This window comes from Mustelus asterias, chromosome 23 (genome assembly GCF_964213995.1).
Source record: "Mustelus asterias chromosome 23, sMusAst1.hap1.1, whole genome shotgun sequence".
Classification (NCBI taxonomy): domain Eukaryota; kingdom Metazoa; phylum Chordata; class Chondrichthyes; order Carcharhiniformes; family Triakidae; genus Mustelus; species Mustelus asterias.
Window position 1 is genome coordinate 2,597,160 of NC_135823.1, and position 27,248 is coordinate 2,624,407.

The 27,248-nt window shown below is 47.6% G+C and overlaps 1 pseudogene; it reads left to right on the forward strand.

The window, feature by feature from the left end:
* LOC144510904 (SWI/SNF-related matrix-associated actin-dependent regulator of chromatin subfamily A member 5-like) overlaps positions 1-12,278 on the forward strand; it is a 49,750-nt pseudogene extending 37,472 nt beyond the window's left edge.
* Positions 12,279-27,248: the final 14,970 nt, after the last annotated feature.

Below are 27,248 nucleotides of genomic sequence, written 5' to 3' on the forward strand. Positions count from 1 at the left end.
AATACGGTCCTCCAGTATGTGGACGATGTGTTAATAGCATCCAAAACAGCAGAAGGGCACAAGGCAGCCCTGTATGCAGTACTAGAAGGATTGGCAAAAGCCGGGCTGAAAGTCAGCCCACATAAGGCACAAATTGCAAAATCCCAGGTCCTGTAGAACATAGAACATAGAAAGCCACAGCACAAACAGGCCCTTCGGCCCACAAGTTGCGCCGATCACATCCCCACCTCTAGGCCTATCTATAGCCCTCAATCCCATTAAATCCCATGTACTCATCCAGAAGTCTCTTAAAAGACCCCAACGAGTTTGCCTCCACCACCACCGACGTCAGCCGATTCCACTCACCCACCACCCTCTGAGTGAAAAACTTACCCCTGACATCCCCCCTGTACCTACCCCCCAGCACCTTAAACCTGTGTCCTCTCGTAGCAACCATTTCAGCCCTTGGAAATAGCCTCTGAGAGTCCACCCTATCCAGACCCCTCAACATCTTGTAAACCTCTATCAGGTCACCTCTCATCCTTCGTCTCTCCAGGGAGAAGAGACCAAGCTCCCTCAACCTATCCTCATAAGGCATGCCCCCCAATCCAGGCAACATCCTTGTAAATCTCCTCTGCACCCTTTCAATGGCTTCAACATCTTTCCTGTAATGAGGTGACCAGAACTGCGCGCAGTACTCCAAGTGGGGTCTAACCAGGGTCCTATAAAGCTGCAGCATTATCTCCCGACTCCTAAACTCAATCCCTCGATTAATGAAGGCTAGTACGCCATACGCCTTCTTGACCGCATCCTCCACCTGCGAGGCCGATTTAAGAGTCCTATGGACCCGGACCCCAAGGTCCTTCTGATCCTCTACACTGCTAAGAATGGTACCCTTCATTTTATACTGCTGCTCCATCCCATTGGATCTGCCAAAATGGATCACTACACACTTATCCGGGTTGAAGTCCATCTGCCACTTCTCCGCCCAGTCTTGCATTCTATCTATGTCTCGCTGCAACTTCTGACATCCCTCCAAACTATCCACAACACCACCTACCTTGGTGTCGTCAGCAAACTTACCAACCCATCCCTCCACTTCCTCATCCAGGTCATTTATGAAAATGACAAACAGCAAGGGTCCCAGAACAGATCCCTGGGGCACTCCACTGGTCACTGACCTCCATGCAGAGAAAGACCCCTCCACAGCCACTCTCTGCCTTCTGCAGGCAAGCCAGTTCTGGATCCACAAGGCAACAGCCCCTTGGATCCCATGCCCTCTCACTTTCTCAAGAAGTCTTGCATGGGGGACCTTATCGAACGCCTTGCTGAAGTCCATATAGACCACATCCACCGCTCTTCCTTCGTCAATGTGCTTGGTCACATTTTCAAAGAACTCAACCAGGCTCGTAAGGCACGACCTGCCCCTGACAAAGCCGTGCTGACTACTTTTGATCATACTAAACTTCTCTAGATGATCATAAATCCTGTCTCTCAGGATCCTCTCCATCAACTTACCAACCACTGAGGTTAGACTCACCGGTCGGTAATTTCCCGGGCTGTCCCTGTTCCCTTTCTTGAATATAGGGACCACATCCGCAATCCTCCAATCCTCCGGAACCTCTCCCGTCTCCATCGACGATGCAAAGATCATCGCCAAAGGCTCCGCAATCTCCTCCCTCGCCTCCCACAGTAACCTGGGGTACATCCCATCCGGTCCCGGCGACTTACCAACCTTGATGCCATTCAATAGTTCCAACACATCCTCTTTCTTTATGTCCACATGCTCGATCCTTTCTGTCCTCCGCAATCCAGCAGTACAACCACCCAGATCCCTTTCCACCGTGAATACCGAGGTAAAGTATTCATTAAGCACCTCCGCCATTTCTAACGGTTCCGCACAAACTTTTCCCCCTTCACCTTTTAAGGGTCCTATGCCTTCACATCTCATCCTTTTACTCTTGACATATTTGTAGAAAGCCTTGGGATTCTCCTTAATCTTACCCGCCAAGGTCTTCTCATGACCCCTTCTCGCTCTCCTAATTTCCTTCTTAAGCTCCTTCCTACATCGCGTATACTCCTCTAAATCCTTAACACCTCCTAGCTCTCTGAACCTTCTGTACGCCTCTCTTTTCTTATTCACCAGGTTCATCACAACCTTCGTGCACCACGGTTCCCGTACCCTACCAACACCCCCCTGTCTCATCGGAACGTTGTCATGCAGAGCTCCAGACAAGCATTCCTTGAAAATCCTCCACTTTCCTTCGGTACTTTTCCCCAAGAATGCCTCCTTCCAATTTACCCGTCTAATTTCCTCCCTGATGACACTGTATTTCCCTTTACTCCAGAGAAACACTTTCCTAGCCTGCCTGACCCTATCTCTTTCCAATGCTATCGTGAAGGAGATAGAATTATGATCGCTATCCCCAAGATGCTCACCCACCGAGAGATCCTCCACCTGTCCAGGTTCATTAGCCAGCACCAGATCAAGAACAGCCTCTCCTCTAGTAGGCTTATCCACATACTGTGTCAGGAAACTCTCCTGGACACACCTAACAAACTCCTCTCCATCCAAACCCCTAGCCCTAGGGATATTCCAATCTATGTTTGGGAAATTAAAATCTCCCATCACGACAACTCTGTTATTCCTACATCTCTCCAGGATCTGTTTCCCCATCTGCTCCTCAACATCTCTGTTACTATTGGGCGGCCTATAGAAAACACCCAGCAAAGTTACCGACCCCTTCCTGTTCCTAACCTCCACCCACAGAGATTCCGTAGTCAGTCCCTCCACGGCGTCCACCTTCTCTACAGCCGTGACACTATCCCTGATCAACAGTGCCACTCCCCCCCCTCTCTTGCCTCCCTCCCTGTCCTTCCTGAAACATCTAAAACCCGGCACCTGAAGCACCCAGTCCTGTCCCTGAGACATCCAAGTCTCCGTAATGGCCACCACATCACAATTCGAAGCAGCAATCCACGCTCCAAGCTCATCCACTTTATTCACTACACTCCTGGCATTAAAATAGACACATCTCAGACCTTCAGCCTGAGCACTTCCCTTCTCCCTCACTCGTCTAACCTCCCTCTTACCCTGTCTACATTCCTTATCTATTTGCGAGCTAACCTCCTCGCTCTCAGTCCCCTCATTTCGATTCCCTCCCCCCAACCTTTCTAGTTTAAAGTCTCACCAGTAGCCTTAGCCAACCTTCCCGCCAGGATATTGGTCCCCCTGGCATTCAAGTGCCACCCGTCTTTTTTAAACAGGTCACACCTGCCCCTAAAGAGGTCCCAATGATCCAAGTACCCAAATCCTTGTCCCTTGCTCCAGTCCCTCAGCCACGCATTAATTCTCCACCGATTCCTGTTCTCACTCTCCCGCGGCACAGGCAGCAATCCCGAGATTACTACCTTTGCATTCCTCTTTCTCAGCTGTCTACCCAACTCCCTATATTCTCTTTTCATGACCCCTTCCCTCTTCCTACCTATGTCAGCAGTACCTATATGCATCACGACCTTGGGCTCCTCTCCCTCCCCCTTCAGGATTTCTGGGACTCGACCAGAGACATCCCGGACCCCTGCACCAGGGAGGCAAACCACCATCCGAGAGTCCCGTCTGTGTCCGCAAAAACGCCTATCTGACCCTCTCACCGTAGAGTCCCCAATTAGCACTACCCTCCTTTCCTTACCCCTTTGCACTACTGGGCCAGGCTCAGCTCCAGAGACACTGCCACCGCTGCTTCCCCCAGGTGGGCTGTCCACCCCAGTAGTACTCAGACAGGAGTACTTATTATTAAGGGGCACATCCACCGGGGTGCTCACCATCACCCGAGCTTTCTCCTTCCTCACTGTTACCCAGTTACCCTCCTCCCGTGGTCCCGGTGTGACCACCTGCCGATAGCTCCTGTCAATGACCTCCTCACTATCCCTAACCCGGCGAAGGTCCTCGAGCTGCAATTCCAGTTCCCTAACATGGTCCCTTAGGAACCGCAGCTCAACACACCCAGCACAGATATGGTCGTCTGGGAGGCTAGGAGCCTCCAGGACCTCCCACATCCTACATTGGGAACAACATACTGGCCTGACAGTCATACTTGCCCTTTTAAACACAGGGAAAAAAGTGAATGAAGATTATTCCTCTCTGTTCCAAATTATTTCTACCAAGGTACCCGGAGAAAAGTAACTTATAAATAAAATTTTTTGTCCTAAATTGTACTTAGGACACCTAATTTCTCAGGGAATTAAAGAATTGCCCGCAGATCGCAAAACCGCCATTAAAGAAATGCCGCGACCAGTTACAATAAGAGGGGTCTGAAAAGTTTTAGGACTATTCAATTACAGTAGGAGTTTTATCCCTGACTTCGCAAGGATCGCGGAGCCAATTCAGAGACTAGTGAAGGGAGGAAAGCCAGCCTTGGAAAGTATAGAGTGGGGACAAGAGCAAGAGACAGCATATGCAGAGTTGAAAGCTAGGTTAGTTTCAGTCCCAGGGCTGGGACTGCCAGATGGAAGCAAGAAGTTCCACATCTTCTATGATAACCAGGATGGCTTCTATTCTGCCGTAGTGGCACAGACTCATGGAGATAGAAAGAGACCCGTAGGGTATTATTCAACGGCTGAGGGACCAGTAGTCACCGGGATGCCCAGGTGCATAGCCGCCCTAGATTGTGCAGCATGGGCTGTGAGGATAAGTGAGCCCATTGTCATGACAGGAGATATCGTGCCACACACAAAACATACATTGGGAGAAACGCTAAACACGGGCAAACTCAAAACAGTCTCGAATATAAGGAGGGCAAGGTGGGAGGCCACACTCCTACCACCTAACAAGTCAGTCACCATCATTAGGGACACGGGAGAAAACCCCGCGGAAGGGATTTTAGATATTGGGGAAGCGCACAGCTGTGGAGAAATTGACAAAGATAGCAAGGAAGGAAAGATTAGAGACGAACCCCTTCCAACAGAAAATAAGACCTTCGATGTGGATGGGTCCCGCAAATATGTGTCCGGATCACCAAGGACAGGGTGGGGAGTAGTAGACCAGAACCTGGAAACCCGAGAATCAGGGCGGATCGACGGGGGTCAGTCCGCTCAGGTAGCAGAGTTAGTTGCCCTCACCCAAGCCTTAAGATTAGCAGCAGGGAAAACAGTAAATGTGTATACAGACAGCCAATACGCGTTTGGTGTGATCCATGATTACATGTCCGCATGGGGGAGAAGGGGGTTTATTACTCCAGGAGGTACCCCCATTAAACACCAACAGCAGATAAGGGCGCTGCTAGCAGCTAGTGAACAGCCTACAGAGGCCGCAGTAATTAAAATAAAAGCCCACCAGCGGGAACCCAGAAGGGACACCCCGGGGTGGATTCATTTCAAAGGGAATCAAGCCGCAGACACAGCGGCACAGCAAGCACTAGAAAACAGCGACATTAAAAGCTTGCCCCTTGCAGCGATAGTGGTAGAACCGGAAGAAATTGACATACAGAAATTACATGGGGACATTCCCCAACAAGAGCGAGATAGATGGGAGGAGCTGGGCGCAGTTAAAGGGACTTGACGGGGTGTGGAGAAAAGATGACCGGGTATTGGCACCAGGATGTATCCAGAACACATTACTGGAACTACACCACGGACTTCCCCATACAGGCAGGGATGCAATGATACAGAGCCTGGGGAGAGAGTGGTGGTGGAAAGGATTGGGACGAGATGTGGCCGCATACTGCCGCAGATGCACTATATGTGCACAGCACAACCCCGGGAAACCCATAAAGGTAAAGATGGGACACCAACCCAGACCAAAGGGACCCTGGGAACAGATACAAATGGACTTCATAGGACCATTGCCCCCCTCTCACGGGAAAACATACTGCCTGGTAATAGTAGATCAATTCACCAGGTGGGTAGAAGCATTCCCCACAACCAATTGTACAGCCCCAACGGTAGCCAGGATATTGGCAGCAGAAGTCATTCCCCGATGGGGGATGCCAATTCAAGTCGATTCGGACCAGGGAACACATTTCACAGGAAAGGTTATGAAAAACATTTGCCAACTATTAGGAATAAAACAGAAATTTCACATCCCCTATCACCCACAAAGTTCCGGGAAGATGGCGAGGATGAGTCGGACTCTAAAAATAACCATGGCAAAAGCAATGCAATCCTCAGGTAGAAATTGGACAGATGTCCTACCTGCAGTTCTGATGAGGCTGAGGGCGACCACAAATCGAACTACCGGCTTGAGTCCATACGAACTGATGACCGGGCGAGCAATGCACTTACCCGAAAACATTATTACAGGCTGGACAGATGTGGGTCCGATAAAGGATAAGATCCGTCAATACATCCGAGACCTTAGCACCCAATTGAAGGGGATGCGCCAGTCCGTAATTTTTAATCAGGCACAGGTCGATACAGAGGAGGACTCAGAAATATTACCAGAGGTCCCAAAAGCCGGGAGCCGGGTATTAACAAAAGTGCTTCCTGCAAAACCAGGATTTGCCCCAAGATGGCACAGACCTTACGAGGTCATTATTAGCGGAGATACCTGTGCCTGTATAGATATAAGGGGACAGGGGGTCTGGAAACATTGGACCCAATTAAAGCTGTATGAAGACAAATGAACTAAAGATGCCGTTTCCGTTCGTTCAAATTCCACAGGAACCAGGACCAGATCTACTATCAAGACGTCGGAACAAACTCCTTTTAATTTGATTGCCTGTTTATTTTCTGTATATACTATAACTGTAAAAATACTGTTGTAAAAAAAAAAGGGACATATTTGATAATAACCATGACCATTGTAAATACGCTCCAACACATGGGGGTGAGGGGAGCAGAACCACCAATCATGGAAGAAAACCTATTCCTGAAAACACACATCCAGATCTACGGGAATAGGACCGCTTGTTACCCTTCAGCGCGATCAGTAAACTCCCTATTCATCGCAACACCAGGGTGGCTCCCACAAGAGTTATTCACTATTGACACATCGGGGGCACCCTGCAAGGAACATATTGGGTACTTTAAACAAGGGATACAAGGAAGGTGTGTAGAGCTCACTGAGCCGGGAATTCTAGGGGGGATGGGACCCCAACGGGAGGAGACACATGGGAACTACCCACAATGTTTTAAGGGAGAGGGATGGGGGTGCGTGCATGCCTTTGTCCCTAAAAATGATTTGTGCGCTGAGGCACATTGTGCTCTCCAGGAGTGCCGGGTCCGGGAAGGACACTTCACTTGTGACTGCAAGCAACAAAAATGCATTGCAGTCACCGCGGGTAGGCAGCTTATGTGTGGCAAGTGCAACGGCACCCACGTAAGCTCAGCCTCGGGGACATACCCGTTTGATTCTCACCAAGGGGTACAATCAAGTGGACAGTCCCGGGGGAGGGAAGGTTCCATAACATGGGACCATGTGGTCAAACGACCCCGGGGTAATGCATGTTATCGGGTTAAAGAAGGTTATGTGTTTTTATTCAAAAATGTACACATGACGGCCACAGACAGGCCTCCAAGGTTATTTTCCGTAGGGACAATCAGACCTCTCACGGTTCCGTGCCCAAGCGAAGGGCATGTCCAGAAACGCATAGTGACCAGGGCCATCAGCGCAGAATTCTGCGCCGACTGGCAGGCCCCTGTCACATTAGGATCTTCTTTGGGGTATGGATTTCTGGGGACACTATCCCTAGGGGGCACCGTAGGGGTGATCAGTGCCAGTAATAGGAATTTCTTCATATGTGGACTCACCAGCTTCGGAAACAGCACCCGACAAGCACTGGGTGCAATTGACCAAGAACTCGCAGAACTCAGACTATACACACAGCAAACGAGATATGCAGTAGACTATCAGCTTGCCAGGCAAGGAGGGGTATGCACCATCATCAAAGGAAAATGCATCACATATGTACACGACGGGACATTAAACATAACAGCAGCCATGTCCGGGATACAAAAGCAATTGGATAGCTTTAAACAGGGATTTACAGGGACTGATGGGTGGTTAGGGTGGCTGTTTAACACAGTTTGGGGAGCATACATTATGAAGGGACTAATTTTAGTAGTAGCCATCCTGTTCACAGTCTGCCTGGGCCTAACCTGTATTAAAGTGATATGTGCAAATATTGCATCAAGAACGCTACCCACTGCCAGTATCCAGATGCAAGAATTTAACCACACCACAGAGGAAGAGGAACAACGGCAAGGACGACATCTGTACAAGTCACTGTACCTCTGAAGATCGTCCATGGGGGGTCAGCTATGAATGGGACCCCCTGGACGAGAGGAGGGACTGAAGTCGGCCATTTTCCAAAGCCATATTTTTATTATCTCATCAATATTCACCTCATTAAACATATTCATTTATTGGACTGATTGGCACCATTCATAACGTGCCCACAATGCAGAGGGGAACACCCGAACGGACATTCGTTTAAATCCCCCTCTGCACAGCTGAGAAACCTTTAATTCAAGTTTGATGGAAGATCCTTATTCTGCCCAGCAACAGCACGAAGCTCTGCACAGCTGAGACACCTTTAATTTCAAAGCCGACAAAAGATCCTTATTCTGCTCAGCAACAGCACGAAGCTGCATTTTAAACCGGCCCTTGGCCAGAAGATCGGGATATCTGTGAGTCAAGACCTGGCAGTGGGATATATGGCACAACTGTACTGTAAATAAAATATTATGGGAATAAAATGGCCAAGGCAGGCAGAGAAACTTAACAAACCAGGATAAAAAGAATAAAAGATTAGATTAAATCCCCCTACACGCAGCAGGACAAAATGACATTAACACCGAATCTCACAAGCATAGAATACAGACACAAAACAATAGAGGTTGATTTAGATAAGGGGACACATCAAGAGGATAATGGGAAACACATTAAAACACCGGGGCAAGAACAGGCAGTCCCATTAACACGGACACACACCATACAGATGCAAATTGACAAAGTCTACCAGGGAACTTCCTGACCAGATAGGCCACTTTTTAGGTATTGTAAAAATGTTCCCGCTCGAATTTGGATTCCTATAAATATCCAGAGCGAATGTGTAACTGTTGAGATCATCGTGGCCAAGCCACTGTTTCTGAGCTGGCTACGGGGGTCTCCCTGGGATCCCAGTAATTGTACAATAAAGAAAAACGCTTTGAACCTTGCCTTGCGACTCGACCTCCTTGAATGCACTGGTGTAAGGGATTTTTCCCTACAACAGAGATAAATTATATTATTTTTTGGGGAGTAGAGGGATATCTAAGTGACAGGTTAGGGTGGGGGGGAGGGATGAGGAGTGCTGCCTCCCCGAGTCGAATGACAGGGTGTGTTTTTCACTCTGTGCTGCCTCCCCTAGTTGAATGTCAGGGTGCTTTTCTCGCTGTGTGCTGCCTCCCCTAGTCGAATGTCAGGGTGTGTTTCTGACTGTGTGCTGCCGCCCCTAGTTGAATGTCTGGGTGTGATTCTGACTGTGCGCTGCTTCCCGTAGTTGAATATCAGCGTGTGTTTCTCACTGTGTGCTGCCTCCCCTCGTTGAATGTCAGGGGGGCTGTATCTCACTGTGTGCTGCCTCCCCTAGTTGAATGTCAGGGGGGCTGTATCTCACTGTGTGCTGCCTCCCCTAGTTGAATGTCAGACCCAGCCTTCATCACCATTACTCCTGCGAGACTCATCTCCAAACTCCGTGGCCTGGGCCTCGGCTCCTCCCTCTGCGACTGGGTCCTGAATTTCCTAACCCACAGACCACAATCAGTAAGGATCGGCAACAACACCTCCTCCACGACCATCCTCAACACCGGTGTCCCACAAGGATGTGTCCTCAGCTCCCTAATATACTCCTTATACACCTCTGACTGTGCGGCCAAGTTCCCCTCCAGGTTTGCCCAGGACACCACCATAATGGGTCGGTTCTCAAATCGAGACAGAGTACAGGAATGAGATAGAGAATCTGGTGAACTGGTGCGGCAACAATAATCTCTCCCTCAATGTCAACAAAATGAAGGAGATTGTCATCGACTTCAGGAAGCGTAGTGGAGAACATGACCCTGTCTACATCAACAAGGACAAAGTAGAAATGATCGAGAGCTTCAGATTTCTAGGTGTCCGGATCACCAACAACCTGTCCTGGTCCCTCCACGCTGACACTATAGTTAAGAAAGGCCCACCAACGCCTCTACGTTCTCAGGAAGCTAAGGGTGCCTGGAACTCGCTGCCGGGGGAGGTAGTGGAAGCGGATACGATAGTGAGTTTTAAGGGGCATCTTGACAAATACATGAATAGGATGGGAATAGAGGGATACGGTCCCCGGAAGGGTCGGGGGTTTTAGTTAAGTCGGGCAATATGGTCAGTGCAGGCTTGGAGGGCCGAAGGGCCTGCTATTGTGCTGTACTGTTCTTTGTATTAAAGTGGCTGCTGCAGGTTTCATTTGACCGCTGAGTCCATCGATTTAAACACAGGCACTGTTCGGGAATGAAGCAAAATGCAAAAGCCTTCCTGAGGTTAGGCCTGGAATTGAGGCCTAGTCACAGAGGCTGCATTACACCTTTTATTCAACCATTGAATTCAGACACTTCAACCCTGTTGGGGAATGAAGCGAATGTAAAATTGCTCCTGAGATTTAGGCCTTGAAGTGAGGCCTAGTCACAGAGACTGTATTGTACCTCAGCTGAAAAGAACAAATCTCCCTGTCTCCCTCTCCCCCCAGTTAACCAGAACAATCCTCTCCACCCACACCCACAAATCCCAGAGCCCTGTCTAAAAACACAAGCAGGATTCTGGGATTGAGAACAAGCCTTTCCCCCAGGCCCAGGAATTTGAATTTCAGCTCCCTCTCCCTCCCAAGTGCTTTGCAGTGAGTTGGAGAGAGAGAGAGAGAGACTGGGAATGTTCCAATCCGGATCCCACAGGGAGTCCCACACTGCAGGAGGACACCCCCCCACCCCCAGAGCCTCTGTCTCTTTGCCCTACCCCCCTCCACTGAGCCCCCGGGAAGTCCCCTGGGAATGCCTGCCTGCTGAACAGGGCAAGTGAAACCATCCTGGCTAAATATCTCATCGCGAAAGAGTCAGAGAGAGAGATATCTGATAGATAAATGTGTTACTGAACCCACTCTGGATGCTCCCTCTATCTCGCTCAGTAAGTTTATTGCAGTGTTACTGTGACAGTAATAAATAAACTTTACATTTTTAAACTGTCTCTTTCTCTCTCTCAGTAACTTAACTGCAGTGTTAATGTAAGCCTTACTTATGACACTAATAAACAAACTTTAAAACTTTAAATACCCCCCTCTCTCTCTCTCTCTGTCTCCTTATCTCTGCCTGCATCCTAGGTTTGAATTGAAATTGGAAAGGCTGCAGAATATTGTGTTTAGTTTCTGTCTCCCTCTCACTCTCTGTCTCTTTATCTCTGTCTCTCTCTCTTTCTGTCTCTTTATCGATGTCTCTGTGTGTCTCTCTGTCTCTCAGTAACTTCATTGCAGTGTTAATGTAAGCCTTACTTGTGACACTAATGAATAAACTTCAAAACTTTCAACGTTAAAAGCTCTCTCTGTCTCAATTCAGACACGAGCTGACTGCCAGATTGAGAGGGGGTCAGTGTTGAGCAGAATGGACAGGCAATTTGATACAGAGTTGAATGTTTGTCAACATGTTGGGGTTGTGGAAAGGTCAGTGTGGAACAAAGCTGAGGGAAGGTGTTTCCAGTTCACATGTTGCTGCTGTTTGGCAATGGGAGTTAGCTTTGCGTTTACAGGGAGCTCTGAAGCCTCATGGCTTTCTGCCTGCCTCTGTTTGAACAGTTTAATATGTTTAAACACTGAGACCTCTGGCTCTTGTTGGGAATATCAGTATACCAGAATACCAGTATACCTCACTGCCCACGCCCCCCCCCCAGTACACCCCCCAACACCCCACCCTGTGTGTGTGTGTGTGTGTGTGTGTTGTCCCAAGTCTGGAGACTTCCCCACAGTCCCCTGAAAAGTTTTAAACTCCCTCTGAGAAAACCCCCCATTTTAAAACAAAATCCCTGTGGTGCACAGCAAGTTTAAGTTGTATTTTCAGTGTACATGTATTGTGCGCCTTGGCCAACTTTGTTCTGAATGCAGCATGATGGGAAACACAGTGGGAGACAGACCAAATTCCTTGAATACAATGGGGCACCGAAAGGCCGCTTCTCTGATCTGTTTCTGGATTCACGAAAACAAGTTGAAATCACAGGCCTGCTGTTGAAGGGGGTAAATTCGTTGATGGGGACGAGGCTGGAGCGGTCTCTCAAGCTGATAAAAGAGACCCAGGTTCCAGCAAAAGAGTGACTCCTGTCAGCAATTAAAGATCACAGATGTTAATAATGGCCTTGGTGACTGGGTTATGTTTCCCAGGTAAAGGGGAAGGAACCCACATGGGCAAGAAGCTGATCATCTCCTATTCCTGTTGTCAGTTGGAACATTGTTGGCTGAGGTAATAATGTTGAACATTGTGATTGGGTTCTCCAGTCTGATTGACGAGACTGGGTGGAATATTGAAATGTTCAGAATAATATAATAACTTTACCGAGCAATATTATACCCTCAGTGACTGTGTCTCTCTCCTTGGTCTAGTTGGACCAAGGAGCGGCACAGGCTTGGAGGGCCGAAGGGCCTGTTTCCTGTGCTGTACTGTTCTTTGTTCTTTGTTCTTTATTATCAAATACATTCCTTTTTGTTCTTTAACTATATCCTGTCTTTCTCAGTCTATGTATTGGTTGAGTGAGGTTCAAAAGGTACAGAGCACCCCAGGGGATACCTGAGAACATTCCTCTTCAACCCCTAAGCTACACACCTTTGGCACAGTAAGTTGTCTCACAACACCAGGTTACATCATGGCAACACATCTTTGGACACTCATGGGCAATTTAGCACAGCCAATCCACCCAACCTACTCATCTCTGGACACTAAGGGACAACTTTGCATGGCCAATCCACTCAACCTACAGATATTTGGACACTAAGGGGCAATTTAGCATGGCCAATCCACCTAACCTGCACATCTCTGGACACTCCCCTGACAGGTACAGCGCGAGGTTAGATACAGAGCAAAGCCCCCGCTACTCTGTGCCCATCAAACACTCCCAGGATAGTTACAGCATGGTGTTAGATATAGATTAAAGCTCCCTCGACATTGTCCCCCATCAAACACTCCCAGGACAGCTGCAGCATGGGGTTAGAAACAGAGTAAAGCTCCCTCTACACTGTCCCCCATCAAACACTCCCAGGACAGGTACAGCACGGGGTTAGATACAGAGTAAAGCTCCCTCTGCACTGCCCCCATCAAACACTCCCAGGACAGGTACAGCACGGGGTTAGGTACAAAGTAAAGTTCCCTCTACATTGTCCCCATCAAAAGCTTTTTGCAATTTCCCTTCTTAATCGTTGTCTGCAGCACAGTTTGAGTGTGAGTATGTGGCTGTGAGTGTGATTGTGCGCCTATTTTGTGCTGAGTGTGAGATTTCAGAATCTAACAGAAATTTCCCTTCCTTTCCTTCTCCTGTCCTATATTCTCCTTGACATCCAAAGCGCACCTCATGTTAAAAGCTCGAATCATTTATAAAGACTTTATCCATGTTTTTGTCAATGAGGAAATTGCAGAACCACAGACCAATAGCAGGTGTATTCAGACAGTACAAAGCCCAATGGAGTTTATTTTGGAATGCTACAATATTGTTCCACTCAGTACACTGCGTGCCTTAATGCTGTAGAAAGTTTTTACCATTTCTATTCTGATCACATTGGCAACATTTCACTGGGTCAATGTTCCCAACAATTTCTAAATCTTTCCACAAAGCAATCTCTCAGTTTCAGCATGTGTTTCCTTGTTTGTTTCTCCCTGGTTTGTGTGGATTCTCTGATAGATTCCTCGTCCTTATCCTCCACATGTGCAGTTCTCCACACCCCATGCCCCTGTCCTGCTCCCAAACGCAGCATCCCATTGCAATAAGGCAGGTGATACAGGAGTGTTTCAGTGAGTGCAGAAGGTGAGTTCTGATCCTGACCCAGCTGAGTGGGTTTGCTGGGTTAACCCCACTCTCCAGTGGCAGTTTAAACAGCGCGTTAATTGTTAGAAATCTAAGTGCGAATCAGTCACTGTCTGTTTCTCTGCCACCATGTGTGTGTGTGTCTGTGTGTGTGTGTTTTCTATATGTGTGTGTGTCTGTCTGTGTGTGCGTGTGTGTGTTTTCTGTATGTGTGTGTGTGTGTGTTTTCTATATGTGTGTGTGTCTGTGTGTGTGCGTGTGTGTGTTTTCTGTATGTGTGTGTGTGTGTCTGTGTGTGTCTGTCCAAGTTTATGTGTGTGTGTGTCTGTGTGTGTGTGTGTCTGTGTCTGTGTGTGTCTGTGTGTGTGTTTCTGTGTGTGTGTGTGTGTCTGTGTGTGTGTGTGTGTGTCTGTGTGTGTGTCTGTGTGTGTCTGTGTGTGTGTGTGTGTGTGTGTCTGTGTGTGTGTGTCTGTGTGTGTGTCTGTATGTGTCTGTGTGTGTGTGTGTCTGTGTGTGTCTGTGTGTGTGTGTCTGTGTGTGTGTCTGTGTGTGTGTGTGTCTGTGTGTGTGTGTCTGTGTGTGTGTGTGTGTGTGTCTGTGTGTGTGTGTGTGTGTCTGTGTGTGTGTGTGTGTGTATGTCTGTGTGTGTCTGTGTGTGTGTCTGTGTGTGTGTCTGTGTGTCTGTGTGTGTGTGTGTGTCCAAGTTTATGTGTGTGTGTGTGTGTGTGTGTGTGTGAGCTTCTGTGTTCGCAGTGCCAATTTTCCTGAATGTCACTCCATGATGTAATTGGCCATGAATTCTCAAACTTCCTGTGGCCCATTGTAAATCCACAATCATTTTAATATTGGCGAATCTTTCCCTGCGCCTCTCTGTGTATCTGTCTCCATTAGACAATTGGTCAATTTGTCCGTCTCTGTCTCTCCCACATTGCCACTCTCTCACATGCAGAGCTCCCGCTCTCTCACACACAGACTAAAATCTCTCTGATACACACACCCTCTCAGAAACACATTTTCTCACACTATCTCACACAATGAGTCCGGAAATCGTAAGCTCTCACACTCACAGACAGATACACATTCACACACACATGCATGCAATCTCACAGTAACAAACTCTGACACACACTCACGCATCTCACACTCAATTGGAGTTTAAAAGGGTGAGAGAGTGGATCTTATATCAATGATAAATTTCTAACAGGATTAGACAGGGTTGATTCCGAAAGAATGTTCCCGATGGTGGGGGGGCGTCCAGAACTAGGGGTCAGAGTTTGAGGATAAGACCTGAGCACCAAACAAGCCCCTAAAATACTTGCAGCCAGTCCCCACAACACAGGGAGTGGAGAGAGAATGGGGATGTGTTCCTGATCTCACTGGGGATTGCATATTGATTCTGTCTGTCTTCCAAACTATCCTCAAGTATCTTAACACTTAATTACTTTCAATTCAATTAAAACTGACCAGCATATTCTCCCCAGTTGCGTTCTGTTAACCTCCCCCCGACCTCCCCCGCGTTCAATAAACTCGGCGCATCTGTCAATCCCACGCCCCAATTCTCACTCCCTCGTGAGTTTCTCCATTCCTCACAACCCTTCACACTCAGTCATCACCAAACTTCCTCCTTCACCCCGTCCCTCCATCCTTCACTCCACATCTCACTATCTCTTCCTCCCTCACCCCGTCTCTCCCTCCTTCGCCCTGTCATTCCCTCCCTCATCCTGTCTCTCGTCCCTCACCGTGTCCCTCTATCCCTCATCCTTTCATTCTCCACCTAGAACATAGAACATAGAACATTCCAGCGCAGTACAGGCCCTTCGGCCGTCAAAGTTGCGCCGACCAGTGAAACCAATGTAAAGCCCATCTAACCTACACTATTCCAATATCATCCATATGTTTATCCAATGGCCATTTAAATGCCCTTAATGTTGGCGAGTTCACCACTGCTGCAGGCAGGGCATTCCACGCCCTTACTACTCTCTGAGTGAAGAACCTACCTCTGACATCTGTCCCATATCTATCACCCCTCAATTTAAAGCTATGTCCCCTCGTGCTAGCCATCGCCATCCGAGGAAAAAGGCTCTCACTATCCACCCTATCTAATCCTCTGATCATCTTGTATGCCTCTATTAAGTCACCTCTTAACCTTCTTCTCTCTAACGAAAACAACCTCAAGTCCCTCAGCCTTTCCTCATAAGACCTTCCCACCATACCAGGCAACATACCAGTAAATCTCCTCTGCACTTTTTCCAATGCTTCCACATCCTTCCTATAATGCGGTGAACAGAACTGTACAAAGAACATAGAACAAAGAACAATACAGCACAGGAACAGGCCCTTCGGCCCTCCAAGCCCGTGCCGCTCCCTGTTCCAAACTAGACCATTCTTTTGCATCCCTCCATTCCCACTCCGTTCATATGGCTATCTAGATAAGTTTTAAACGTTCCCAGTGTGTCCGTCTCCACCACCTTGCCTGGCAGCGCATTCCAGGCCCCCACCACCCTCTGTGTAAAATATGTCCTTCTGATATCTGTGTTAAACCTCCCCCCCTTCACCTTGAACCTATGACCCCTTGTGAATGTCACCACCGACCTGGGGAAAAGCTTCCCACCGTTCACCCTATCTATGCCTTTCATAATTTTATACACCTCTATTAAGTCTCCCCTCATCCTCCGTCTTTCCAGGGAGAAGAACACCAGTTTACCCAATCTCTCCTCATAACTAAGCCCCTCCATACCAGGCAACATCCTGGTAAACCTCCTCTGTACTCTCTCCAAAGCCTCCACATCCTTCTGGTAGTGTGGCGACCAGAACTGGACACAGTATTCCAAATGCGGCCGAACCAACGTTCTATACATCTGCAACATCAGACCCCAACTTTTATACTCTATGCCCCGTCCTATAAAGGCACGTTACTCCAGGTGCGGCCTCACCAGAGTTTTATACAGCTGCAACATGATCTCCTGGCTCCGAAACTCAATCCCTCTCCCTATAAAAGCTAACACTGCGTACGCCATCTTAACAACCCTCTGAACCTGGGTACCAACTTTCATCGATGCCACGTGAACATCGAGATCTCTCTGTTCATCCACACTACCAAGTATCTTACCATTCGCCCAGTCTCTGTAATCCTGTTACTCCTTCCAAAGTGAATCACCTCACACTTTTCCGCATTGAACTCCATTTGCCACCTCTCAGCCCAGCTCTGCAGCTTATCTATGTCCCTCTGTAACCTGCAACAACCTTCCGCACTGTCCACAACTCCACCGACTTTAGTGTCATCCGCAAATTTACTAACCCATCCTTCTACGCCCTCATCCAGGTCATTTATAAAAATAACAAACAGCAGTGGCCCAAAACAGATCCTTGCGGTACACCACTAGTAACTGAACTCCAGGATGAACATTTCCCTTCAACCACCACCCTCTGTCTTCTTACAGCTAGCCAATTCCTGATCCAAACCGCTAAATCACCCTCAATCCCATGTGTCCGTATATTCTGCAAGAGCTTACCGTGGGGAACCTTATCAAACGCTTTACTGAAATCCATATACACCACATCAACTGCTTTACCCTCATCCACCTCTTTGGCCACCTTCTCAAAGAACTCAATAAGGTTTGTGAAGCACGACATACCCTTCACAAAACCGTGCTGACTATCCCTAATCAAATTATTCCTTTACTGGTGATTATAAATCCTATCTCTCTGAATCCTTTCCAAAACTTTGCCCACAACAGAAGTAAGGCTCACTGGCCTATAATTACCACGGTTGTCTCTACTCCCCTTCTTGAACAAGGGGACAACATTTGCTATCCTCCAGTCTTCTGGCACTATTCCTGTAGACAATGACGACATAAAGATCCAAGCCACAGGCTCTGCAATCTCCTCCCTCGCCTCCCAGAGAATCCTAGGATAAATCCCATCCAACCCAGGGAACTTATCTACTTTCACTTTCCAAAATTGCTAACACCTCCTCCTTAATAACCTCAATCCCGTCTCGTCCAATAGCCTGTATCTCAGTATTCTCCTCGACAACATTGTCTTTTTCCTGTGTGAAAACTTGACAAAAAAATATTCATTTACCGCCTCTCTTTTCTCTTCGGACTCCACGCACAACTTCCCACAACTGTCCTTGACTGGCCCTAATCTTACCCTAGTCATTCTTTTATTCCTGATGTACCTATAGAATGCTTTAGGGTTCTCCTTGATCCTACCTGCCAAAGACTTCTCATGTCCCCTCCTGGCTCTTCTTAGCTCTCTCTTGAGGTCCTTCCTGGCTAACTTGTAACTCTCAAGCGCCCTAAATGAGCTTTCACGTCTCTTCTTTACTTAAGTCTCCTTCTTCCTCTTCACAAGAGATTCAACTTCTTTAGTAAACCAAGGTTCCCTCACTCGACCACTTACTCCCTGCCTGACAGGTACAGACTTATCAAGGACACGCAGTATTTGTTCCTTGAACAAGCTCCACTTTTCATTAGTGCCTTTCCCTGACAGTTTCTGTTCCCATCTTATGCTCCCTAATTCTTGCCTAATCGCATCATAATTGCCCCTCCCCCAATGATCAGCCTTGCCCTGGCTCGGAAGGGAATGGGGGAGAGGAGTAGAGGATTAAAAATTGGGGACTCCATAGTTAAAGGGACGGATTGAAGATTCTGCGGGAACGAGAGAGACTCGCGGTTGGTGTTTTGCCTGCCAGGAGCCTGAGTCCGCGATGTCTTGGATCGTGGTTTTGATATCCTTAAGGGGGAGGGGGACCAGCCCCAAGTTGTGGTTCACATGGCACTCAAGACATAGGTAGGAAAAGGGATGGGGATGTAAGGCAGAAATTCAGGGAGTTATGGTGGAAGCTTAGGGCTAGAACAAACAAAGTTGTTATCTCTGGTTTGTTACCCGTGCCACGTGATAGTGAGGAGAGGAATAGGGAGAGAGAGTAGTTGAACACGTGGTTACAGGGATGATGCAGGAGGGAGGGTTTCAGATACCTGGACAATTGGGGCTCTTTCTGGGGTAGGTGGGACCTCTACAAACAGGATGGTCTGCACTTGAACCAGAGGGGTACCAATATCTTGGGGGGTAAATTTGCTAATGCTCTTCGGGAGGGTTTAAACTAATTCAGCAGGGGGGTGGGTACCTGAATTGTAGCTCCGGTGTGCAGGAGGTTGAGAGTAGTGAGGTCATGGATGAGGTTTCAGGGTCGCAGAAATGTACTGGCAGGCAGGAAGGTGGTTTGAAGTGTTTATATTTCAACGCCAGGAGCATCCGGAATAAGGTAGGTGAGCTTGCAGCATGGGTTGGTACCTGGGATTTCGATGTTGTGGCCATCTCGGAGACATGGATAGAGCAGGGACAGGAATGGTTGTTGCAGGTTCCGGGGTTTAGATGTTTCAGTAAGAGCAGGGAAGGTGGTAAAAGAGGGGGAGGTGTGGCATTATTAGTCAAGGACAGTATTACGGTGGCAGAAAGGACATTTGATGAGGACTCGTCTACTGAGGTAGTTTGGGCTGAGGTTAGAAACAGGAAAGGAGAGTTCACCCTGTTGCGAGTTTTTTATAGACCTCCGAAAAGTTCCAGAGATGGAGAGGAAAAGATTGCAAAGATGATTCTGGATAGGAGCGAAAGTAACAGGGTAGTTGTACTGGGAGACTTTAACTTTACAAATATTGACTGGAAAAGCTATAGTTCGAGTACTTTAGAGGGGTCGGTTTTTGTCCAGTGTGTGCAGGAAGGCTTCCTGACGCAGTATGTAGATAGACCAACAAGAGGCGAGGCCACATTGGATTTGGTACTGGGTAATGAACCAGGCCAGGTGTTAGATATGGAGGTAGATGAGCACTTTGGTGACAGTGACCACAATTCGATTACGTTTACTTTAGCAATGGAAAAGGATAGGTATATACCAAAGGGCAAGAGTTATAGCTGGGGGAAAGGAAATTATGATGCGATTAGGCGAGATTTAGCTGGCATAGGTTGGGGAAGGAAACTGCAGGGGATGGGCACAATTGTAATGTGGAACTTGTTCAAGGAACAGCTACTACGCGTCCTTGATAAATATGTACCTGTCAGGCAGGGAGGAAGCAGACGTATGAGGGAACCGTGGTTTACGAAGGAGGTTGAATCTCTTGTGAAGAGGAAGAAGGAGACTTATGTTAAGATGAGACGTGAAGGCTCAGTTAGGGCACTTGAGAGTTACAAGTTAGCCAGGAAGGACCTTAAGGAAGAGTTAAGAAGAACCAGGAGGGGACATGAGAAGTCTTTGGCAGGTAGGATCAAGGAAAACCCTAAAGTTTTCTATAGGTATGTCAGGAGGAAAAGAATGACTAGGGTAAGATTAGGGCCAGTCAAGGACAGGAGTGGGAAGTTGTGCGTGGAGTCTGAAGAGATAGGAGAGGCACTAAATGAATACTTTTCGTCGGTATTCACACTGGAGAGGGACAGTGTTGTTGAGGGGAGTACTGAGATGAGGGCTGTTGGACGGAACGGGATTGATGTTCATAAGGAGGAGGTGTCAGTAATTCTGGACAGGGTAAAAATAGATAAGTCCCCTGGGCCGGATGGGATTTATCCTAGGATTCTCTGGGAGGCTAGAGAGGAGATTGCAGAGCCTTTGGCTTTGATCTTTGTGTCGTCATTGTCTACAAGAACAGTGCCAGAAGACTGGAGGATAGCAAATGTTGTCCCCTTGTTCAAGAAGGGGAGTAGGGACAACCCTGGTAATTATAGACCGGTGAGCCTTACTTCTGTTGTGGGCAAAGTATTGGAAAGGATTACAAGAGATAGGATTTATAATCACCGAGAAAGGAATAATTTGATTAGGGATAGTCAGCACGGTTTTGTGAAGGGTAGGTCGTGCCTCACAAACCTTATTGATTTCTTTGAGAAGGTGACCATAGAGGTGGATGAGGGTAAAGCGGTTGATGTGGTGTGTATGGATTTCAGCAAAGCGTTTGATGAGGTTCCCTATGGTAAGTTTTTGCAGAAAATACGGACACATGGGATTGAGCGTGATTTAGTGGTTTGGATCAGGAATTGGCTAGCTGTAAGAAAACAAAGGGTTGTGGTTGATGGGAAATATTCATCCTGGAGTTCAGTTACTAGTGGTGTACCGCAAGGATCTGTTTTGGGGCCACTGCTGTTTGTCATTTTTATTAATGACTTGGATGAGGGCGTGGAAGGATGGATTCGTAAATTTGCGGATGACACTGAGGTCGGTGGAGTTGTGGACAGTGCGGAGGGAAGTGGCAGGTTGCAGAGGGACATAGATAAGCTGCAGAGCTGGTTTAATGCGGAAAAGTGTGAGGTGATTCACTTTGGAAGGAGTAACAGGAATACAGAGTACTGGGCTAATGGTAAGATACTTGGTAGTGTGGATGAACAGAGGGATCTGGGTGTCCATGTGCATAGATCCCTGAAAGTTGGCACCCAGGTTGATAGGGTTGTTAAGAAGGCGTACGGTGTGTTAGCTTTTATTGGTAGAGGGATTGAGTTTCGGAGCCAGGAGGTCATGCTGCAACTGTGCAAATCTCTGGTGCGGCCGCATTTGGAGTATTGCGTACAGTTCTGGTCGTCGTATTATAGGAAGGATGTGGAAGTGTTGGAAAGGGTGCAGAGGAGATTTACCAGGATGTTGCGTGGTACAGTGGGAAAATTGTATGAGGAAAGGCTGAGGGGCTTGAGGTTGTTTTCGTTGGAGAGAAGGTTAAGAGGTGACTTAATAGAGGCATACAAGATGATCAGAGGATTAGATAGGGTGGATAGTGAGAGCCTTTTTCCTCGGATGGTGTTGGCTAGCACGAGGGGACATAACTTTAAATTGAGGGGTGAGAGATATAGGACAGATGTTAGAGGTAGGTTCTTTACTCAGAGAGTAGTAAGGCGTGGAATGCCCTGCCTGCAGCAGTGGTGGATTCGTCAACTTTGAGAGCGTTCAAGTGGTTATTGGATAAACATATGGATGATATTGGAATAGTGTAGATTAGAGGGGCTTTAGATTGGTACCACTGGTCGGCGCAACATCGGGGTCCGAAGGGCCTGGACTGCGCTGTTATGTTCTATGTTCTATGTTCGATAAGGCCCTATCCCTCTCCATTGCAATAATGAAAGACACCGAATGGTGGTTACTATCTCCAAAGTGCTCTGCCACAACCACATCGAACACTTGGCCCGGTTCATTACCAGTACCAAATCCAATGTGGCCCCACCTCTTGTCGGCCTATTCACATATTGTGTCAGGAAACCCTCCTGCACACACTGCACAAAAACTGCCCCATCCGAACTATTCGACCTATAAAGGTTCCAATCAATATTTGCAAAGTTAAAGTCACCCATGACCACGAACCTGTGACCTCCACACCTATCAATAATCTGCTTTGAAATTTCATCCTCCGCATCTCTTTTACTATTTGTGGGCCTATTGAAAACTCCTAACAACGTGACCGCTCCTTTCCTATTTCTAACTTCAGCCCATATTATCTCAGTGTGCAGATCCCCCTCGAACTGCCTTTCTGCAGCCGTTAAATTATCCTTGATTAACAATGCTACTCCTCCACCTCTTTTACCAGCTTCCCTACACTTACTGAAACATCTATACCCCGGAACGTCCAACAACCATTCCTGTCCTTGTTCTAACCATCTCTCTGTAATGGCCACAACATCGTAGTCCCAAGTACCAATCCACGCTCCAAGTTCACCTACCTTGTTCCGGATGCTCCTTGCATTGAAGTAGACACACTTCAACCCACCCTCCTGTCTGCCAGTACACTCCTGCAACCTTGATACCCTCCTCAGTACCTCACTACACTCAACAGTGGCTTCTGGACTACAGCTCCTTTTCCCATCCCCCTGACAAATTAGTTTAAATCCCCCCGAAGAGCCGCAGCAAATTTCCCTCCCAGGATATTGGTGCCCCTCTGGTTCAGGTGCACCCCGTCCTGTTTGTACAGGTCCCACCTTCCCCAGAATGTGCTCCAATTGCCCACATAACTGAAGCCCTCCCTCCTACACTGATGGAAGGCAATGAGGAAAACTATGAGGTTGTGCACTTTGGAAGGAGGAATGGAGGCATAGACTATTTTCTAAATGGGGAAATGCTTAGAAAATCAGATGCTCAAAGGAATTTGGGAGTCCTTGTTCAAGATTCTCTAAAGCTTCGCGTGCAGGATCAGTCAGCAGTTAGGAAGGCAAATGGAATGCTGGCATTCATGTCAAGAGGGCTATAATACAAGAGCAGGGATGTACTTCTGAGGCTGTATAAGGCTCTGGTTAGACCCCATTTGGAGTATTGTGAGCAGTATTAGGCCCTGTATCTAAGGAAGGATGTGCTGGCCTTGGAAAGGGCCCAGAGAAGATTTACAACAATGATCCCTGGAATGAAGAGCTTGTCATTGAGGACTCTGGGTCTGTACTCGTTGGAGTTTAGAAAGATGAGGGGGATCTTATTGAAACTTACAGGATACTGTGAGGCCTGGATAGAGTGAACGTGGAGAGGATGTTCCCACTGGCAGGAAAAGCTAGAACTAGAGGGCACAACCTCAGACTAAAGGGACGATCCTTTAAAACAGAGATGAGGAGGAATTTCTTCAGCCAGAGAGTGGTGAATCCGTGGACCTCCTTGCCCGCAGAAGGCTGTGGACGCCTGGTCATTGAGTGTCTTTGAGACAGAGATAGATAGGTTCTTGATTAATAAAAGGATCAGGGGTTATGGGGAAAAGGCAGGAGAATGGGGATGAGAAAAGTATCAGCCATGATTGAAGGGCAGAGCAGACTCGATGGGCCGAGTGGCCTAATTCTGCTCCTATGTCTTATGGTACGGGGAATAAAGGATACAGGCGGTCATAAGGAGCATTTGGAATATGTTCAGAGTACAGGGATTTTGGGGGAGTGTTTTGGGGACAGGTTTGGGTGGTGAGGACAGGTTAGGCTGTTTGTGTGAGGGATGTGGGAGTGATCTCCCCGGTTTCAAATCCTCCCCGGGTTTCCACCCCACCTGTCTTCAAATTATCATCAGATGTGGAGCCTCATCTGGTTCAGAACATCTCCAGGTTCATATCCTGCACCAAAATCGCTCAATCAACCTGTCCAACCAATCACCGGGTTCAGGCCCGCACCGGGTTCAGGCCCGCACCGGGTTCAGACCCGCACCGGGTTCAGGCCCTCACCGGGTTCAGGCCCGCACCGGGTTCAGGCCCGCACCGGGCTCAGGCCCGCACCGGGCTCAGGCCCGCACCGGGTTCAGACCCGCACCGGGTTCAGACCCGCACCGGGTTCAGACTCACCCCAGTTTCACAATCATCGAAACATTGAAATACAGGAACAGCAGGAGCAGGCCATTCGGCCCTTGGAGCCAGCTCCGACATTCAGTTTGATCATGGATCATCATCAACTTCAATATCCTGATCATCCCTTCATCCCATATGCCGTGATCACTTTAGCCCCAAGAGCTATATATAATTTCTCCCTGAAATCACGAAAGGTTTTGGCCTCAGCTACTTGCTGTGGGAGCGAAGTCCATAGATCATCAGAGTGGAGAAATTTCTCCTCACCTCTGTTCTCAAAGGTTGATGCTTATCCTCAAACCATGAACCCTCGTCCTCAACTCCCTGAGCATCAGGAACATTCTTTCTGAATCTACCCTGTCTAAACCTGTTCCAATATTATATGTTTCACCCCAGTAAACTCCAATGAATAAAGCCCTAACCGACTTAGTGTCTCTTCATATCACAGACTTGCCATCCCAGGAATCAGCCTGGTAAACATTCGCTGTACTCCCTCTATAGCAAGGATATCCTTCCTCAGATAAGAACACTAAAACTACACACAATACTCGAAGTGTGGCCTCAGCAATGCCCTGTACAGCTGCAGTGACACATCTCTATTCCAGTACTCAAATCTTATCCCTATGAAGGGCAGCATTACAGTTGTCTTCTTTACTGCCTGTTGTACATGCCCGCTTACTTTCAGTTACTGATACATACGGACACCAAGGTCTTGCTGAGTATCCACCTCTCTCACTTTACACCCATTCAAATAATAATCTATCGCTTCTCGGCCTTTTGGCTCAGATCAAGTGGAGGATGGTCGGCAGCCCATGGTCAGCCGCACTTGGTTGAGGTCATTAGGTTACGCTGAAGCTTCATATGTTTCATATGAAGCAATTTTTAAAAGCGGCATCTCGGCCTTTTGGCTAAGATGCAAATGAGCTCAAGTCTTGGAGGAGGAACCTCCCCCTTCTCCAATCAGCTTGGCTCATGTAGATCAGGCCCAGGACAGGGTGGTTTGGTCGCTTGCCCTGTCTTGTCAGCCTGGATCTGAAATGTCTCAAATTGTTGAGACTCTGATTGGATTTGATTTGATTGAATTGGAAAAGTATAAAAAATAATAATAATAACCTGTCTTCCTATTATTGATGCTAAATTGGATAACCTCACATTTACCCACATTTTACTGCAACTGCTTTGCACATGCCCACACATTGAGCCTGTTCAAATCACACTGAAGCATGTCTGCATGTTTCTCATAGCTCACCCTCACCCACCTTTTATCATCTGTAAATTTGGAGATGATACATTTAGTTCCATTTTCAGAATAATTAATATATAATGTGAACAGTTGGGGTCCGTGCACAGATTCCTGCAGTACCCCAGTAGACACTGACTGCAGATCAGAAAAAGGCCCATTTATTGCCAACTCTTTCTGCGAACGAGCTTTCTATCCATCTCAAAACATTCCCTGTAATCCCATGCGCTTTCACTTCACTTGGTAGTCTGTTACGTGAGACCTTGTCGAAAGCCTTCTGAAAGATTCAATAACTCACATCCACTGGTTCTCCTCAGTGGACTCTACTGATTGCATCCTCAAAAAATACCAATAGATTCTTCAAACAAGATTTTCCGTCTGTAAATCCATACTGACTTTGTCTGATTTTCCCACTGCATTCCAAGTGCTGAGTTATGAAATCATTGATAAATCCCCCAGCTCCAACTTCCCCTGTGCTGACGATAGGTTCACTGGGATCAGAATATCTTATCACTGATCATGTGTGTAAAATGCTGACATGTGGATCAGTCACAGAGTAACAGCATAGAGCAGCTCACACACAGATTTAGACAACTACAAGGGTAATAGTCACTTACCAGGAACACCAATAACTCCATGGATCAGGTGGGATATTTTCTTGACCATGTTTTTGAGGAAGAGAAGGGCTTACAGGCTAATAGGCAGGAGGAAGTAGATGTTCGGAGAGAGGATGTACTAGCAGTTTTGAATAAACTGAAGGTCGATAAGTCCCCTGGGCCTGATGAAATATATCCTAGGATTCTTTGGGAGGCAAGGGTTGAGATTGCAGAGGCTTTGGCTTTGATCTTTGGGTCCTCACTGTCCACGGGGATGGTGCCAGAGGACTGGAGAGTGGCGAATGTTGTTCCTCTGTTTAAGAAAGGGAACAGAAATGACCCTGGTAATTATAGGCCGGTTAGTCTTACTTTGGTGGTTGGTAAGTTGATGGAAAAGGTCCCTAGGGATGGGATTTATGACCATTTAGAAAGATGCGGGTTAATCTGGGATAGTCAGCACGGATTCGTGGAGGGCAAGTCGTGCCTCAAAAATTTGATAGAATTTTTTGAGGAGGTAACTAAGTGTGTTGATGAAGGTAGGGCAGTTGATGTCATATACATGGATTTTAGTAAGGCGTTTGATAAGATCCCCCATGGTCGGCTTATGATGAAAGTAAGAAGGTGTGGGATAGAGGGAAAGTTGGCTGATTGGATAGGTAACTGGCCACCTGATCGAAGACAGAGGGTGGTGGTGGATGGAAAATTTTCGGACTGGAGGCAGGTTGCTAGCGGAGTGCCAAAGGGATCAGTGCTTGGTCCTCTGCTATTTGTGATTTTTATCAATGACTTGGAGGAGGGGGCTGAAGGGTGGATCAGTAAATTTGCTGATGACACCAAGATTGGTGGAGAAGTGGATGAGGTGGAGGGCTGTTGTAGACTGCAAAGAGACATAGATAGGATGCAGAGCTGGGCTGAAAAATGGCAGATGGAGTTTAACCCTGATGAATGTGAAGTGATTCATTTTGGTAGGACAAATTTAAATGTGGATTACAGGGTCAAAGGTAGGATTCTGAAGACTGTGGAGGAACAGAGAGATCTTGGGGTCCATGTCCACAGATCGCTGAAGGTTGCCACTCAAGTGGATAGAGCTGTGGAGAAGGCCTATAGTGTGTTAGCTTTTATTAACAGGGGGTTGGAGTTTAAGAGCCGTGGCATTATGCTGCAAC